Below are 15,089 nucleotides of genomic sequence, written 5' to 3'. Positions count from 1 at the left end.
TTGTTATCGATAATACAATCTCATCGGCAACGTGTCCAACGTGTAGTACGTGCGGACGCGAAACTGTGGCAAAACTCGAAGCGAACCCGTGGCGTCTCGGCTGTCATTCTGACGTCTGCCGCGGCGGGTACACTGCAGATTAAACTCTAGCAAAGCCCCAAGATAGCTGGGAGGCCCAGTGTGCGCATAACACTGCGCAGAAGCGCACAATATGCGCCCACCGCACCATGCACCGCACCCACTGCCGGTCCATGTGTAAACAACACAGGCTCGCTCCCGCTGCTCTTTCCGTGCATGCCGCAGTGGTTTAGGTTCGCCAGAACGGCTGAGAAAAGCGCAGGGCAGGTAACTGCACGCTTGGCGGCTGTTGCCACGAGCGAGGGAAGTATCCATGCGCAGTTTTGCATCCTCGAGGGCCAAACACAGTACATAAAGACTCGGAAAGCACTGTCTCTCGCCATCGGCCATACCTTGACCTGGCGGCAATTTGCGATAACTACATCGTCGAACCGGTTACGTTTAGCGATCACTGTTGTGTCATATTCACCATTGGCAGGAATGTGACACCTCAAGCGAAATTCAGCTGGGACTTGTGGAAACTGAATGCAAAGTTACTAAAGGACGATTCGTTTGTTTTAGAAACAAAGAACGTGTTAGAAGAAGTTCGGTTGAATTATGGAAAAAGTTGGGCAGAAAAGTGGGAGGAATTCAAAATTGATGTCAAAATGAGGGCTATTGAAAGGTCCGTAGGAATCAAGCACGCTGAGAAAGCGAAACAGAAGAACCTAAAACAGATGTTGAAAGAATTAATTACAGAGGAAAATAGAGCTCCGGGACTATACAGTGACCTTATCAGCGAAGTTAAAGCAAAGCTTGAGGTTATCGATGCGACATTGTTTCAGGGAGCTGCAATTCGTGCACGAGCAGATCGCTTGCTGGCAGATGATATGCCCAGTAGGCGAAATTTGACGACAGAAAAAAGATACGCTAGAAGAAAAGATATCGTAGAAATTGAAAACAAAGGCATTCTGACAGACAATCCCAAGGCGATAAGGGAGGCTTTCAGTGAGCATTACCGTGATTTGTTCGCTTCCAAATCGGCAGATGTACAGGCCTTTCAGGATGAATTTTTAAGTCTATTACCCCGACTGGCCAGTGAAGACACTGACATCCTGTCTGCCGACTTATCAACAGCGGAATTGGAATGCGCTATTGATGAGCTTCACTTGGGGAAATCGCCAGGTACTGACGGGATAACAGCAGAATTTTATAAGGCGTTCAAACGTGAAACTGCTCTCATTTTGCAACGCGTTTATGAAGAGTCATATAGAACTGGTATTTTACCACCGTCGTTTTCTCGTGCACATACAGTGCTTATACCGAAAACTGACAATCCTGCTCAGCTTAAGCAAGTTACAGGTTATCGGCCGATAACGCTTACTAATGTTGATTATAAAATTTTTATGAAAGTATTAGCCAAACGTTTACAATCAGTTATGGACATCTTGGTTGGCCCCCACCAGACATGTGGAATTCAAGGGCGGACCATCTTCACGAATGTTCATGTCACTCGGAGTATACTGGAATGCTGTGACGCTGACTTTAGGCGAGTCGCAATGTTGCAAATTGATTTAGAGAAGGCATTTGACCGTGTATGTCATGACATTCTTTTTAAAATCCTTGAACATGTCTGTGTTGTAGAAGTTATTTTAAAAGGGGTTAAAATGGCCTATAGCAACTGTACCACGAATCTGGTTGTTAACCGAGAGCTCACAGACAGAATTGCCGTTAGAGCATCCGTGCGGCAAGGCTGCCCAATGTCACCGCTACTTTTCGCTCTGTACCTGGAGCCACTTTGCCGAAATGTAATAAATAACAGCTGTATTCGTGGTTTCGAACTGGAAGCATGTGAAATTAAAGTATTGGCTTATGCCGATGATGTGGCAGTTTTCTGTAGTGACCACAGCAGCATAGAACATGCGATGTCGGTTGTTCGTAGATTTTGTGTTGTAACCAATAGCGTTGTTAACCTGGACAAGTGTGCGGGCCTTTGGCATGGGAATTGGGCATCAGCGCCTTTGTTTCATGCAAGTGTAAAATGGTCACATGTTCCTTCCAAATACCTAGGTGTACCTCTTGACAAGTATCGAGATAACGATGACTTTTGGAAGGAGAAAATTCAAGAACTCTCCACGCGTGCACAGAAATGGTCGGGGAAGGAACTGTCTGTATTCACGCGCGCAAACATATGCAATGTATATCTGGTTTCAAAAGTGTGCTATTTGTTGCAGGTCCTTTCATGCTCTCGACTTAGCATTCAAAAGTTTCATCGTCTCTTCGCAGTTTTTGTTTGGCAGTCCTCATGGGAGAGGACTAAACGTGATAATTTATTTCTGCGTTTGAGAAAAGGGGGTCTTTCCTTGCCACACTTGTACCTGAGGCAGGTGGTGTCAAGATTTCTGTTTCTTCGAGATCAACGCGACCCTTTCCTGCGGACATTTATTCAAGTGAGGCTTTCTTCGGCTTTGCCAAACTATGTTATTTCCAGTGTGGACGGGATGAGATACAGTGCAAGTAGGTTTTTGAAAGAAGTGGTCTTTGCTTTCCGGTTTCTGAATGCGCGCTTCAGTTTGGAATATCTTTCTAATGTCACGCGTAAGAAATTGTTAAAAGATTTGCTCGACTCTGTCTTCCCGGAGCCAATCTATCGATCTATGTATAGTGGAGGCCAAGCAGGAAATGTTTTAAAAAGAGTACGAAAAATGTTGGTGCCAGCGGGTGTGAAGACGTTCTTCTTCAAGTTACACACTGGGACGTTGCTGGTTAAAACATGGATGGAGGAAAAGGGATTGTTTCTACCATGGGGTGCTGACTGCTTGTTGTGTCGCAAACCAGAGTCAATAGAACACGTTTTTATTGATTGCTGGGATGCGCTGCTCTTTTGGGACGTGCTCCAGCGTACAATAAAGAAAGACTTACCCCTAACGCCGTATGGGATACGATTCCTGGACATAGAGCCGGATCTTTATAAATATGATGTAATTTTCCTGCTTGGCCTGCACAGTATTTGGCGAAGCAGGATGGCTGTACGACACTGTGATGAAGATGCGCGTTCTGTCCGCGATTACTTCAAAGAAAACATATTTAAGCTACGTGAAGTGTACAAGGAGCTATGTTTTGGAGATGAAGTTATCGAGTTGATGGGAGAGTTGTGTTCCCTGAGACAGTTTTGATTTTCTCACGCGAGTGAAACACATGTCCGTTCTTGTTGTTTGAGTGTGTAGCGCAGAACATCTGTTTATGATCTGTTGTAATCTGTCAAAACAGGCAATAAAGAGAAAAAAAAAAAAAATCGGCCATACCATGTTGAATACGCCGGTTCTCGTCCGATCACCGAAGCTAAGCAGCATTGGGCTCGGTCAGTACTTGGGAGGGAGACCACCTGGGAACACCGAGTGCTGATGGCATTTCTTTTGCATTTTTATTCGCCCTTCACGTTTTTTTTTTTTTCTGTCATAGTTGCGCAGTGTCTCAGGCAACTATAGGAGGTGACGTTATTTTGTTATCGATAATACAATCTCATCGGCAACGTGTCCAACGTGTAGTACGTGCGGACGCGAAACTGTGGCAAAACTCGAAGCGAACCCGTGGCGTCTCGGCTGTCATTCTGACGTCTGCCGCGGCGGGTACATTGCAGATTAAACTCTAGCAAAGCCCCAAGATAGCTGGGAGGCCCAGTGTGCGCATAACACTGCGCAGAAGCGCACAATATGCGCCCACCGCACCATGCACCGCACCCACTGCCGGTCCATGTGTAAACAACACAGGCTCGCTCCCGCTGCTCTTTCCGTGCATGCCGCAGTGGTTTAGGTTCGCCAGAACGGCTGAGAAAAGCGCAGGGCAGGTAACTGCACGCTTGGCGGCTGTTGCCACGAGCGAGGGAAGTATCCATGCGCAGTTTTGCATCCTCGAGGGCCAAACACAGTACATAAAGACTCGGAAAGCACTGTCTCTCGCCATCGGCCATACCATGTTGAATACGCCGGTTCTCGTCCGATCACCGAAGCTAAGCAGCATTGGGCTCGGTCAGTACTTGGGAGGGAGACCACCTGGGAACACCGAGTGCTGATGGCATTTCTTTTGCATTTTTATTCGCCCTTCACGTTTTTTTTTTTTTCTGTCATAGTTGCGCAGTGTCTCAGGCAACTATAGGAGGTGACGTTATTTTGTTATCGATAATACAATCTCATCGGCAACGTGTCCAACGTGTAGTACGTGCGGACGCGAAACTGTGGCAAAACTCGAAGCGAACCCGTGGCGTCTCGGCTGTCATTCTGACGTCTGCCGCGGCGGGTACACTGCAGATTAAACTCTAGCAAAGCCCCAAGATAGCTGGGAGGCCCAGTGTGCGCATAACACTGCGCAGAAGCGCACAATATGCGCCCACCGCACCATGCACCGCACCCACTGCCGGTCCATGTGTAAACAACACAGGCTCGCTCCCGCTGCTCTTTCCGTGCATGCCGCTGTGGTTTAGGTTCGCCAGAACGGCTGAGAAAAGCGCAGGGCAGGTAACTGCACGCTTGGCGGCTGTTGCCACGAGCGAGGGAAGTATCCATGCGCAGTTTTGCATCCTCGAGGGCCAAACACAGTACATAAAGACTCGGAAAGCACTGTCTCTCGCCATCGGCCATACCATGTTGAATACGCCGGTTCTCGTCCGATCACCGAAGCTAAGCAGCATTGGGCTCGGTCAGTACTTGGGAGGGAGACCACCTGGGAACACCGAGTGCTGATGGCATTTCTTTTGCATTTTTATTCGCCCTTCACGTTTTTTTTTTTTTTCTGTCATAGTTGCGCAGTGTCTCAGGCAACTATAGGAGGTGACGTTATTTTGTTATCGATAATACAATCTCATCGGCAACGTGTCCAACGTGTAGTACGTGCGGACGCGAAACTGTGGCAAAACTCGAAGCGAACCCGTGGCGTCTCGGCTGTCATTCTGACGTCTGCCGCGGCGGGTACACTGCAGATTAAACTCTAGCAAAGCCCCAAGATAGCTGGGAGGCCCAGTGTGCGCATAACACTGCGCAGAAGCGCACAATATGCGCCCACCGCACCATGCACCGCACCCACTGCCGGTCCATGTGTAAACAACACAGGCTCGCTCCCGCTGCTCTTTCCGTGCATGCCGCAGTGGTTTAGGTTCGCCAGAACGGCTGAGAAAAGCGCAGGGCAGGTAACTGCACGCTTGGCGGCTGTTGCCACGAGCGAGGGAAGTATCCATGCGCAGTTTTGCATCCTCGAGGGCCAAACACAGTACATAAAGACTCGGAAAGCACTGTCTCTCGCCATCGGCCATACCTTGACCTGGCGGCAATTTGCGATAACTACATCGTCGAACCGGTTACGTTTAGCGATCACTGTTGTGTCATATTCACCATTGGCAGGAATGTGACACCTCAAGCGAAATTCAGCTGGGACTTGTGGAAACTGAATGCAAAGTTACTAAAGGACGATTCGTTTGTTTTAGAAACAAAGAACGTGTTAGAAGAAGTTCGGTTGAATTATGGAAAAAGTTGGGCAGAAAAGTGGGAGGAATTCAAAATTGATGTCAAAATGAGGGCTATTGAAAGGTCCGTAGGAATCAAGCACGCTGAGAAAGCGAAACAGAAGAACCTAAAACAGATGTTGAAAGAATTAATTACAGAGGAAAATAGAGCTCCGGGACTATACAGTGACCTTATCAGCGAAGTTAAAGCAAAGCTTGAGGTTATCGATGCGACATTGTTTCAGGGAGCTGCAATTCGTGCACGAGCAGATCGCTTGCTGGCAGATGATATGCCCAGTAGGCGAAATTTGACGACAGAAAAAAGATACGCTAGAAGAAAAGATATCGTAGAAATTGAAAACAAAGGCATTCTGACAGACAATCCCAAGGCGATAAGGGAGGCTTTCAGTGAGCATTACCGTGATTTGTTCGCTTCCAAATCGGCAGATGTACAGGCCTTTCAGGATGAATTTTTAAGTCTATTACCCCGACTGGCCAGTGAAGACACTGACATCCTGTCTGCCGACTTATCAACAGCGGAATTGGAATGCGCTATTGATGAGCTTCACTTGGGGAAATCGCCAGGTACTGACGGGATAACAGCAGAATTTGATAAGGCGTTCAAACGTGAAACTGCTCTCATTTTGCAACGCGTTTATGAAGAGTCATATAGAACTGGTATTTTACCACCGTCGTTTTCTCGTGCACATACAGTGCTTATACCGAAAACTGACAATCCTGCTCAGCTTAAGCAAGTTACAGGTTATCGGCCGATAACGCTTACTAATGTTGATTATAAAATTTTTATGAAAGTATTAGCCAAACGTTTACAATCAGTTATGGACATCTTGGTTGGCCCCCACCAGACATGTGGAATTCAAGGGCGGACCATCTTCACGAATGTTCATGTCACTCGGAGTATACTGGAATGCTGTGACGCTGACTTTAGGCGAGTCGCAATGTTGCAAATTGATTTAGAGAAGGCATTTGACCGTGTATGTCATGACATTCTTTTTAAAATCCTTGAACATGTCTGTGTTGGAGAAGTTATTTTAAAAGGGGTTAAAATGGCCTATAGCAACTGTACCACGAATCTGGTTGTTAACCGAGAGCTCACAGACAGAATTGCCGTTAGAGCATCCGTGCGGCAAGGCTGCCCAATGTCACCGCTACTTTTCGCTCTGTACCTGGAGCCACTTTGCCGAAATGTAATAAATAACAGCTGTATTCGTGGTTTCGAACTGGAAGCATGTGAAATTAAAGTATTGGCTTATGCCGATGATGTGGCAGTTTTCTGTAGTGACCACAGCAGCATAGAACATGCGATGTCGGTTGTTCGTAGATTTTGTGTTGTAACCAATAGCGTTGTTAACCTGGACAAGTGTGCGGGCCTTTGGCATGGGAATTGGGCATCAGCGCCTTTGTTTCATGCAAGTGTAAAATGGTCACATGTTCCTTCCAAATACCTAGGTGTACCTCTTGACAAGTATCGAGATAACGATGACTTTTGGAAGGAGAAAATTAAAGAACTCTCCACGCGTGCACAGAAATGGTCGGGGAAGGAACTGTCTGTATTCACGCGCGCAAACATATGCAATGTATATCTGGTTTCAAAAGTGTGCTATTTGTTGCAGGTCCTTTCATGCTCTCGACTTAGCATTCAAAAGTTTCATCGTCTCTTCGCAGTTTTTGTTTGGCAGTCCTCATGGGAGAGGACTAAACGTGATAATTTATTTCTGCGTTTGAGAAAAGGGGGTCTTTCCTTGCCACACTTGTACCTGAGGCAGGTGGTGTCAAGATTTCTGTTTCTTCGAGATCAACGCGACCCTTTCCTGCGGACATTTATTCAAGTGAGGCTTTCTTCGGCTTTGCCAAACTATGTTATTTCCAGTGTGGACGGGATGAGATACAGTGCAAGTAGGTTTTTGAAAGAAGTGGTCTTTGCTTTCCGGTTTCTGAATGCGCGCTTCAGTTTGGAATATCTTTCTAATGTCACGCGTAAGAAATTGTTAAAAGATTTGCTCGACTCTGTCTTCCCGGAGCCAATCTATCGATCTATGTATAGTGGAGGCCAAGCAGGAAATGTTTTAAAAAGAGTACGAAAAATGTTGGTGCCAGCGGGTGTGAAGACGTTCTTCTTCAAGTTACACACTGGGACGTACGTTGCTGGTTAAAACATGGATGGAGGAAAAGGGATTGTTTCTACCATGGGGTGCTGACTGCTTGTTGTGTCGCAAACCAGAGTCAATAGAACACGTTTTTATTGATTGCTGGGATGCGCTGCTCTTTTGGGACGTGCTCCAGCGTACAATAAAGAAAGACTTACCCCTAACGCCGTATGGGATACGATTCCTGGACATAGAGCCGGATCTTTATAAATATGATGTAATTTTCCTGCTTGGCCTGCACAGTATTTGGCGAAGCAGGATGGCTGTACGACACTGTGATGAAGATGCGCGTTCTGTCCGCGATTACTTCAAAGAAAACATATTTAAGCTACGTGAAGTGTACAAGGAGCTATGTTTTGGAGATGAAGTTATCGAGTTGATGGGAGAGTTGTGTTCCCTGAGACAGTTTTGATTTTCTCACGCGAGTGAAACACATGTCCGTTCTTGTTGTTTGAGTGTGCAGCGCAGAACATCTGTTTATGATCTGTTGTAATCTGTCAAAACAGGCAATAAAGAGAAAAAAAAAAAAAAATCGGCCATACCATGTTGAATACGCCGGTTCTCGTCCGATCACCGAAGCTAAGCAGCATTGGGCTCGGTCAGTACTTGGGAGGGAGACCACCTGGGAACACCGAGTGCTGATGGCATTTCTTTTGCATTTTTATTCGCCCTTCACGTTTTTTTTTTCTGTCATAGTTGCGCAGTGTCTCAGGCAACTATAGGAGGTGACGTTATTTTGTTATCGATAATACAATCTCATCGGCAACGTGTCCAACGTGTAGTACGTGCGGACGCGAAACTGTGGCAAAACTCGAAGCGAACCCGTGGCGTCTCGGCTGTCATTCTGACGTCTGCCGCGGCGGGTACACTGCAGATTAAACTCTAGCAAAGCCCCAAGATAGCTGGGAGGCCCAGTGTGCGCATAACACTGCGCAGAAGCGCACAATATGCGCCCACCGCACCATGCACCGCACCCACTGCCGGTCCATGTGTAAACAACACAGGCTCGCTCCCGCTGCTCTTTCCGTGCATGCCGCAGTGGTTTAGGTTCGCCAGAACGGCTGAGAAAAGCGCAGGGCAGGTAACTGCACGCTTGGCGGCTGTTGCCACGAGCGAGGGAAGTATCCATGCGCAGTTTTGCATCCTCGAGGGCCAAACACAGTACATAAAGACTCGGAAAGCACTGTCTCTCGCCATCGGCCATACCATGTTGAATACGCCGGTTCTCGTCCGATCACCGAAGCTAAGCAGCATTGGGCTCGGTCAGTACTTGGGAGGGAGACCACCTGGGAACACCGAGTGCTGATGGCATTTCTTTTGCATTTTTATTCGCCCTTCACGTTTTTTTTTTTTTCTGTCATAGTTGCGCAGTGTCTCAGGCAACTATAGGAGGTGACGTTATTTTGTTATCGATAATACAATCTCATCGGCAACGTGTCCAACGTGTAGTACGTGCGGACGCGAAACTGTGGCAAAACTCGAAGCGAACCCGTGGCGTCTCGGCTGTCATTCTGACGTCTGCCGCGGCGGGTACACTGCAGATTAAACTCTAGCAAAGCCCCAAGATAGCTGGGAGGCCCAGTGTGCGCATAACACTGCGCAGAAGCGCACAATATGCGCCCACCGCACCATGCACCGCACCCACTGCCGGTCCATGTGTAAACAACACAGGCTCGCTCCCGCTGCTCTTTCCGTGCATGCCGCAGTGGTTTAGGTTCGCCAGAACGGCTGAGAAAAGCGCAGGGCAGGTAACTGCACGCTTGGCGGCTGTTGCCACGAGCGAGGGAAGTATCCATGCGCAGTTTTGCATCCTCGAGGGCCAAACACAGTACATAAAGACTCGGAAAGCACTGTCTCTCGCCATCGGCCATACCATGTTGAATACGCCGGTTCTCGTCCGATCACCGAAGCTAAGCAGCATTGGGCTCGGTCAGTACTTGGGAGGGAGACCACCTGGGAACACCGAGTGCTGATGGCATTTCTTTTGCATTTTTATTCGCCCTTCACGTTTTTTTTTTTTCTGTCATAGTTGCGCAGTGTCTCAGGCAACTATAGGAGGTGACGTTATTTTGTTATCGATAATACAATCTCATCGGCAACGTGTCCAACGTGTAGTACGTGCGGACGCGAAACTGTGGCAAAACTCGAAGCGAACCCGTGGCGTCTCGGCTGTCATTCTGACGTCTGCCGCGGCGGGTACACTGCAGATTAAACTCTAGCAAAGCCCCAAGATAGCTGGGAGGCCCAGTGTGCGCATAACACTGCGCAGAAGCGCACAATATGCGCCCACCGCACCATGCACCGCACCCACTGCCGGTCCATGTGTAAACAACACAGGCTCGCTCCCGCTGCTCTTTCCGTGCATGCCGCAGTGGTTTAGGTTCGCCAGAACGGCTGAGAAAAGCGCAGGGCAGGTAACTGCACGCTTGGCGGCTGTTGCCACGAGCGAGGGAAGTATCCATGCGCAGTTTTGCATCCTCGAGGGCCAAACACAGTACATAAAGACTCGGAAAGCACTGTCTCTCGCCATCGGCCATACCTTGACCTGGCGGCAATTTGCGATAACTACATCGTCGAACCGGTTACGTTTAGCGATCACTGTTGTGTCATATTCACCATTGGCAGGAATGTGACACCTCAAGCGAAATTCAGCTGGGACTTGTGGAAACTGAATGCAAAGTTACTAAAGGACGATTCGTTTGTTTTAGAAACAAAGAACGTGTTAGAAGAAGTTCGGTTGAATTATGGAAAAAGTTGGGCAGAAAAGTGGGAGGAATTCAAAATTGATGTCAAAATGAGGGCTATTGAAAGGTCCGTAGGAATCAAGCACGCTGAGAAAGCGAAACAGAAGAACCTAAAACAGATGTTGAAAGAATTAATTACAGAGGAAAATAGAGCTCCGGGACTATACAGTGACCTTATCAGCGAAGTTAAAGCAAAGCTTGAGGTTATCGATGCGACATTGTTTCAGGGAGCTGCAATTCGTGCACGAGCAGATCGCTTGCTGGCAGATGATATGCCCAGTAGGCGAAATTTGACGACAGAAAAAAGATACGCTAGAAGAAAAGATATCGTAGAAATTGAAAACAAAGGCATTCTGACAGACAATCCCAAGGCGATAAGGGAGGCTTTCAGTGAGCATTACCGTGATTTGTTCGCTTCCAAATCGGCAGATGTACAGGCCTTTCAGGATGAATTTTTAAGTCTATTACCCCGACTGGCCAGTGAAGACACTGACATCCTGTCTGCCGACTTATCAACAGCGGAATTGGAATGCGCTATTGATGAGCTTCACTTGGGGAAATCGCCAGGTACTGACGGGATAACAGCAGAATTTGATAAGGCGTTCAAACGTGAAACTGCTCTCATTTTGCAACGCGTTTATGAAGAGTCATATAGAACTGGTATTTTACCACCGTCGTTTTCTCGTGCACATACAGTGCTTATACCGAAAACTGACAATCCTGCTCAGCTTAAGCAAGTTACAGGTTATCGGCCGATAACGCTTACTAATGTTGATTATAAAATTTTTATGAAAGTATTAGCCAAACGTTTACAATCAGTTATGGACATCTTGGTTGGCCCCCACCAGACATGTGGAATTCAAGGGCGGACCATCTTCACGAATGTTCATGTCACTCGGAGTATACTGGAATGCTGTGACGCTGACTTTAGGCGAGTCGCAATGTTGCAAATTGATTTAGAGAAGGCATTTGACCGTGTATGTCATGACATTCTTTTTAAAATCCTTGAACATGTCTGTGTTGGAGAAGTTATTTTAAAAGGGGTTAAAATGGCCTATAGCAACTGTACCACGAATCTGGTTGTTAACCGAGAGCTCACAGACAGAATTGCCGTTAGAGCATCCGTGCGGCAAGGCTGCCCAATGTCACCGCTACTTTTCGCTCTGTACCTGGAGCCACTTTGCCGAAATGTAATAAATAACAGCTGTATTCGTGGTTTCGAACTGGAAGCATGTGAAATTAAAGTATTGGCTTATGCCGATGATGTGGCAGTTTTCTGTAGTGACCACAGCAGCATAGAACATGCGATGTCGGTTGTTCGTAGATTTTGTGTTGTAACCAATAGCGTTGTTAACCTGGACAAGTGTGCGGGCCTTTGGCATGGGAATTGGGCATCAGCGCCTTTGTTTCATGCAAGTGTAAAATGGTCACATGTTCCTTCCAAATACCTAGGTGTACCTCTTGACAAGTATCGAGATAACGATGACTTTTGGAAGGAGAAAATTCAAGAACTCTCCACGCGTGCACAGAAATGGTCGGGGAAGGAACTGTCTGTATTCACGCGCGCAAACATATGCAATGTATATCTGGTTTCAAAAGTGTGCTATTTGTTGCAGGTCCTTTCATGCTCTCGACTTAGCATTCAAAAGTTTCATCGTCTCTTCGCAGTTTTTGTTTGGCAGTCCTCATGGGAGAGGACTAAACGTGATAATTTATTTCTGCGTTTGAGAAAAGGGGGTCTTTCCTTGCCACACTTGTACCTGAGGCAGGTGGTGTCAAGATTTCTGTTTCTTCGAGATCAACGCGACCCTTTCCTGCGGACATTTATTCAAGTGAGGCTTTCTTCGGCTTTGCCAAACGATGTTATTTCCAGTGTGGACGGGATGAGATACAGTGCAAGTAGGTTTTTGAAAGAAGTGGTCTTTGCTTTCCGGTTTCTGAATGCGCGCTTCAGTTTCGAATATCTTTCTAATGTCACGCGTAAGAAATTGTTAAAAGATTTGCTCGACTCTGTCTTCCCGGAGCCAATCTATCGATCTATGTATAGTGGAGGCCAAGCAGGAAATGTTTTAAAAAGAGTACGAAAAATGTTGGTGCCAGCGGGTGTGAAGACGTTCTTCTTCAAGTTACACACTGGGACGTTGCTGGTTAAAACATGGATGGAGGAAAAGGGATTGTTTCTACCATGGGGTGCTGACTGCTTGTTGTGTCGCAAACCAGAGTCAATAGAACACGTTTTTATTGATTGCTGGGATGCGCTGCTCTTTTGGGACGTGCTCCAGCGTACAATAAAGAAAGACTTACCCCTAACGCCGTATGGGATACGATTCCTGGACATAGAGCCGGATCTTTATAAATATGATGTAATTTTCCTGCTTGGCCTGCACAGTATTTGGCGAAGCAGGATGGCTGTACGACACTGTGATGAAGATGCGCGTTCTGTCCGCGATTACTTCAAAGAAAACATATTTAAGCTACGTGAAGTGTACAAGGAGCTATGTTTTGGAGATGAAGTTATCGAGTTGATGGGAGAATTGTGTTCCCTGAGACAGTTTTGATTTTCTCACGCGAGTGAAACACATGTCCGTTCTTGTTGTTTGAGTGTGCAGCGCAGAACATCTGTTTATGATCTGTTGTAATCTGTCAAAACAGGCAATAAAGAGAAAAAAAAAAAAAAATCGGCCATACCATGTTGAATACGCCGGTTCTCGTCCGATCACCGAAGCTAAGCAGCATTGGGCTCGGTCAGTACTTGGGAGGGAGACCACCTGGGAACACCGAGTGCTGATGGCATTTCTTTTGCATTTTTATTCGCCCTTCACGTTTTTTTTTTTTTCTGTCATAGTTGCGCAGTGTCTCAGGCAACTATAGGAGGTGACGTTATTTTGTTATCGATAATACAATCTCATCGGCAACGTGTCCAACGTGTAGTACGTGCGGACGCGAAACTGTGGCAAAACTCGAAGCGAACCCGTGGCGTCTCGGCTGTCATTCTGACGTCTGCCGCGGCGGGTACACTGCAGATTAAACTCTAGCAAAGCCCCAAGATAGCTGGGAGGCCCAGTGTGCGCATAACACTGCGCAGAAGCGCACAATATGCGCCCACCGCACCATGCACCGCACCCACTGCCGGTCCATGTGTAAACAACACAGGCTCGCTCCCGCTGCTCTTTCCGTGCATGCCGCAGTGGTTTAGGTTCGCCAGAACGGCTGAGAAAAGCGCAGGGCAGGTAACTGCACGCTTGGCGGCTGTTGCCACGAGCGAGGGAAGTATCCATGCGCAGTTTTGCATCCTCGAGGGCCAAACACAGTACATAAAGACTCGGAAAGCACTGTCTCTCGCCATCGGCCATACCATGTCATTCTACTTCCAGCCACCGAGCGTGACGGACGCAGAATCATGGGCTCCCACGGAGCGGCGATAGCGGCCGTTGCCGGCCGCGGAAACAGGTTTGCCAGCGACGCAGATAAGGATTACGAGATCGTGCTGCCTACCCTGCCCACCGGACGTGTTGTTTTAAACACGGTTTTTTTGCACGGGGACGTGCGTGTGAGGCCCTACAGGGTCGAAGACTTCAGAGACGCCCTCGCCAACGTTGGTGCGCTCCCCGACGTCGTGGCGTTGGGGGCGTACCAGATAAACCATGTGTGGGCGGTGACCTTCAGCAGCGCTGACGCCGCAAAGAAACTGGCCGCGATGAAGGAGCTCGAGGTTAAGGGACGACGCTGCATCGTCTTCGACCCAGAAGACCACCAGGTGAAGCTGCGCCTCCATTGGATGCTTCACGGCGTCGCCGACGAGGACATCCGGACTGCATTCGCGGCGTTCGGAAACGTGACCGAGGTCACCCGGGAGCGTTGGCGCGTCGCTGGCATGAAAGAGAAGGGGTCCACCACGAGGACCGTGCTCCTAAAGATGAAGCCAGGCATTAAGGTGGACGACCTGCCCCACCAGGTTCGAGTTGCGGGCGAGTTGGCTCTCGTGGTGGTGCCCGGGCGGCCGATGCAGTGTTTGCGCTGCGGCGGCGCAGGGCACGTGCGCCGTGATTGCAAGGTGCCCAGGTGCTCGAAGTGCCGACGCTACGGTCACTCCGAGCCTGACTGCGTGCGCACCTACGCGTCGGCTACCGGGCGTGTAGCGGCGAGTGACTCCGCAGAGCTTATGGACGTCGTCGAAGCGGAGGAAGCAGCGAGCGGCATCGACGACACGGGCAAAACGGAGGCGGTTGAGCCTACTGGTTCGACCAGCAACACCGACGCGGCTGGCGCAAAGGAGAGCGGGTCGCCCATCTGTGACCAACTTTTGACGCCTCTGGAGACGCCCAAAGATAACCCGAGCCTCCCAGAGCACGTGGAAGCGGTAACGAAGGCGGCCAGCGAGAACCGCGACGACAAGGCCGATGCCCGCATGAACACCGGCGTGACCACCCCTGCAAAGCGTACGCACGCCGAGACCAAGGCCGTCGGGGAGAAGGCAGCCGAGCCCAGCGTGGAGGAACCGCCGGCAAAGACGCCGCAAGCACGACGGCCCAGTCTGCGACCGCGCCCAAAGGTTCCGGCTGACAAGCGTGGCGGCGACAAGGCGCCGCCTGACCAGGAGCACGTGCTCGCGCCGGACGACACCGG

General features: G+C 48.7%; 4 non-coding genes and 3 pseudogenes across 4 annotated transcripts; all 7 read left to right on the top strand.

The window, feature by feature from the left end:
* Positions 1 to 3,348: 3,348 nt before the first annotated feature.
* LOC149368878 (5S ribosomal RNA) lies at positions 3,349 to 3,467 on the top strand (annotated as a pseudogene).
* Positions 3,468 to 4,015: 548 nt separating this feature from the next.
* Positions 4,016 to 4,134, top strand: LOC149368877 (5S ribosomal RNA). The gene has a single exon (XR_016287217.1). It is a non-coding gene; the product is annotated as a 5S ribosomal RNA (ribosomal RNA).
* A 548-nt stretch (positions 4,135 to 4,682) lies between these two features.
* LOC149368876 (5S ribosomal RNA) lies at positions 4,683 to 4,801 on the top strand. The gene has a single exon (XR_016287216.1). It is a non-coding gene; the product is annotated as a 5S ribosomal RNA (ribosomal RNA).
* A 3,446-nt stretch (positions 4,802 to 8,247) lies between these two features.
* Positions 8,248 to 8,366, top strand: LOC149368875 (5S ribosomal RNA; annotated as a pseudogene).
* A 545-nt stretch (positions 8,367 to 8,911) lies between these two features.
* On the top strand, positions 8,912 to 9,030 carry LOC149368874 (5S ribosomal RNA). The gene has a single exon (XR_016287215.1). It is a non-coding gene; the product is annotated as a 5S ribosomal RNA (ribosomal RNA).
* Positions 9,031 to 9,578: 548 nt separating this feature from the next.
* LOC149368873 (5S ribosomal RNA) lies at positions 9,579 to 9,697 on the top strand. The gene has a single exon (XR_016287214.1). It is a non-coding gene; the product is annotated as a 5S ribosomal RNA (ribosomal RNA).
* Positions 9,698 to 13,137: 3,440 nt separating this feature from the next.
* On the top strand, positions 13,138 to 13,256 carry LOC149368872 (5S ribosomal RNA; annotated as a pseudogene).
* The last annotated feature ends 1,833 nt before the right edge of the window (positions 13,257 to 15,089 follow it).

Source organism: Amblyomma mixtum, chromosome 1, assembly GCF_055824585.1.
Source record: "Amblyomma mixtum isolate Tamu chromosome 1, ASM5582458v1, whole genome shotgun sequence".
NCBI classification, from domain to species: domain Eukaryota; kingdom Metazoa; phylum Arthropoda; class Arachnida; order Ixodida; family Ixodidae; genus Amblyomma; species Amblyomma mixtum.
The sequence above is the reverse complement of the archived record's forward strand: the minus strand, read 5'-3'. Positions and strand labels throughout refer to the sequence as shown.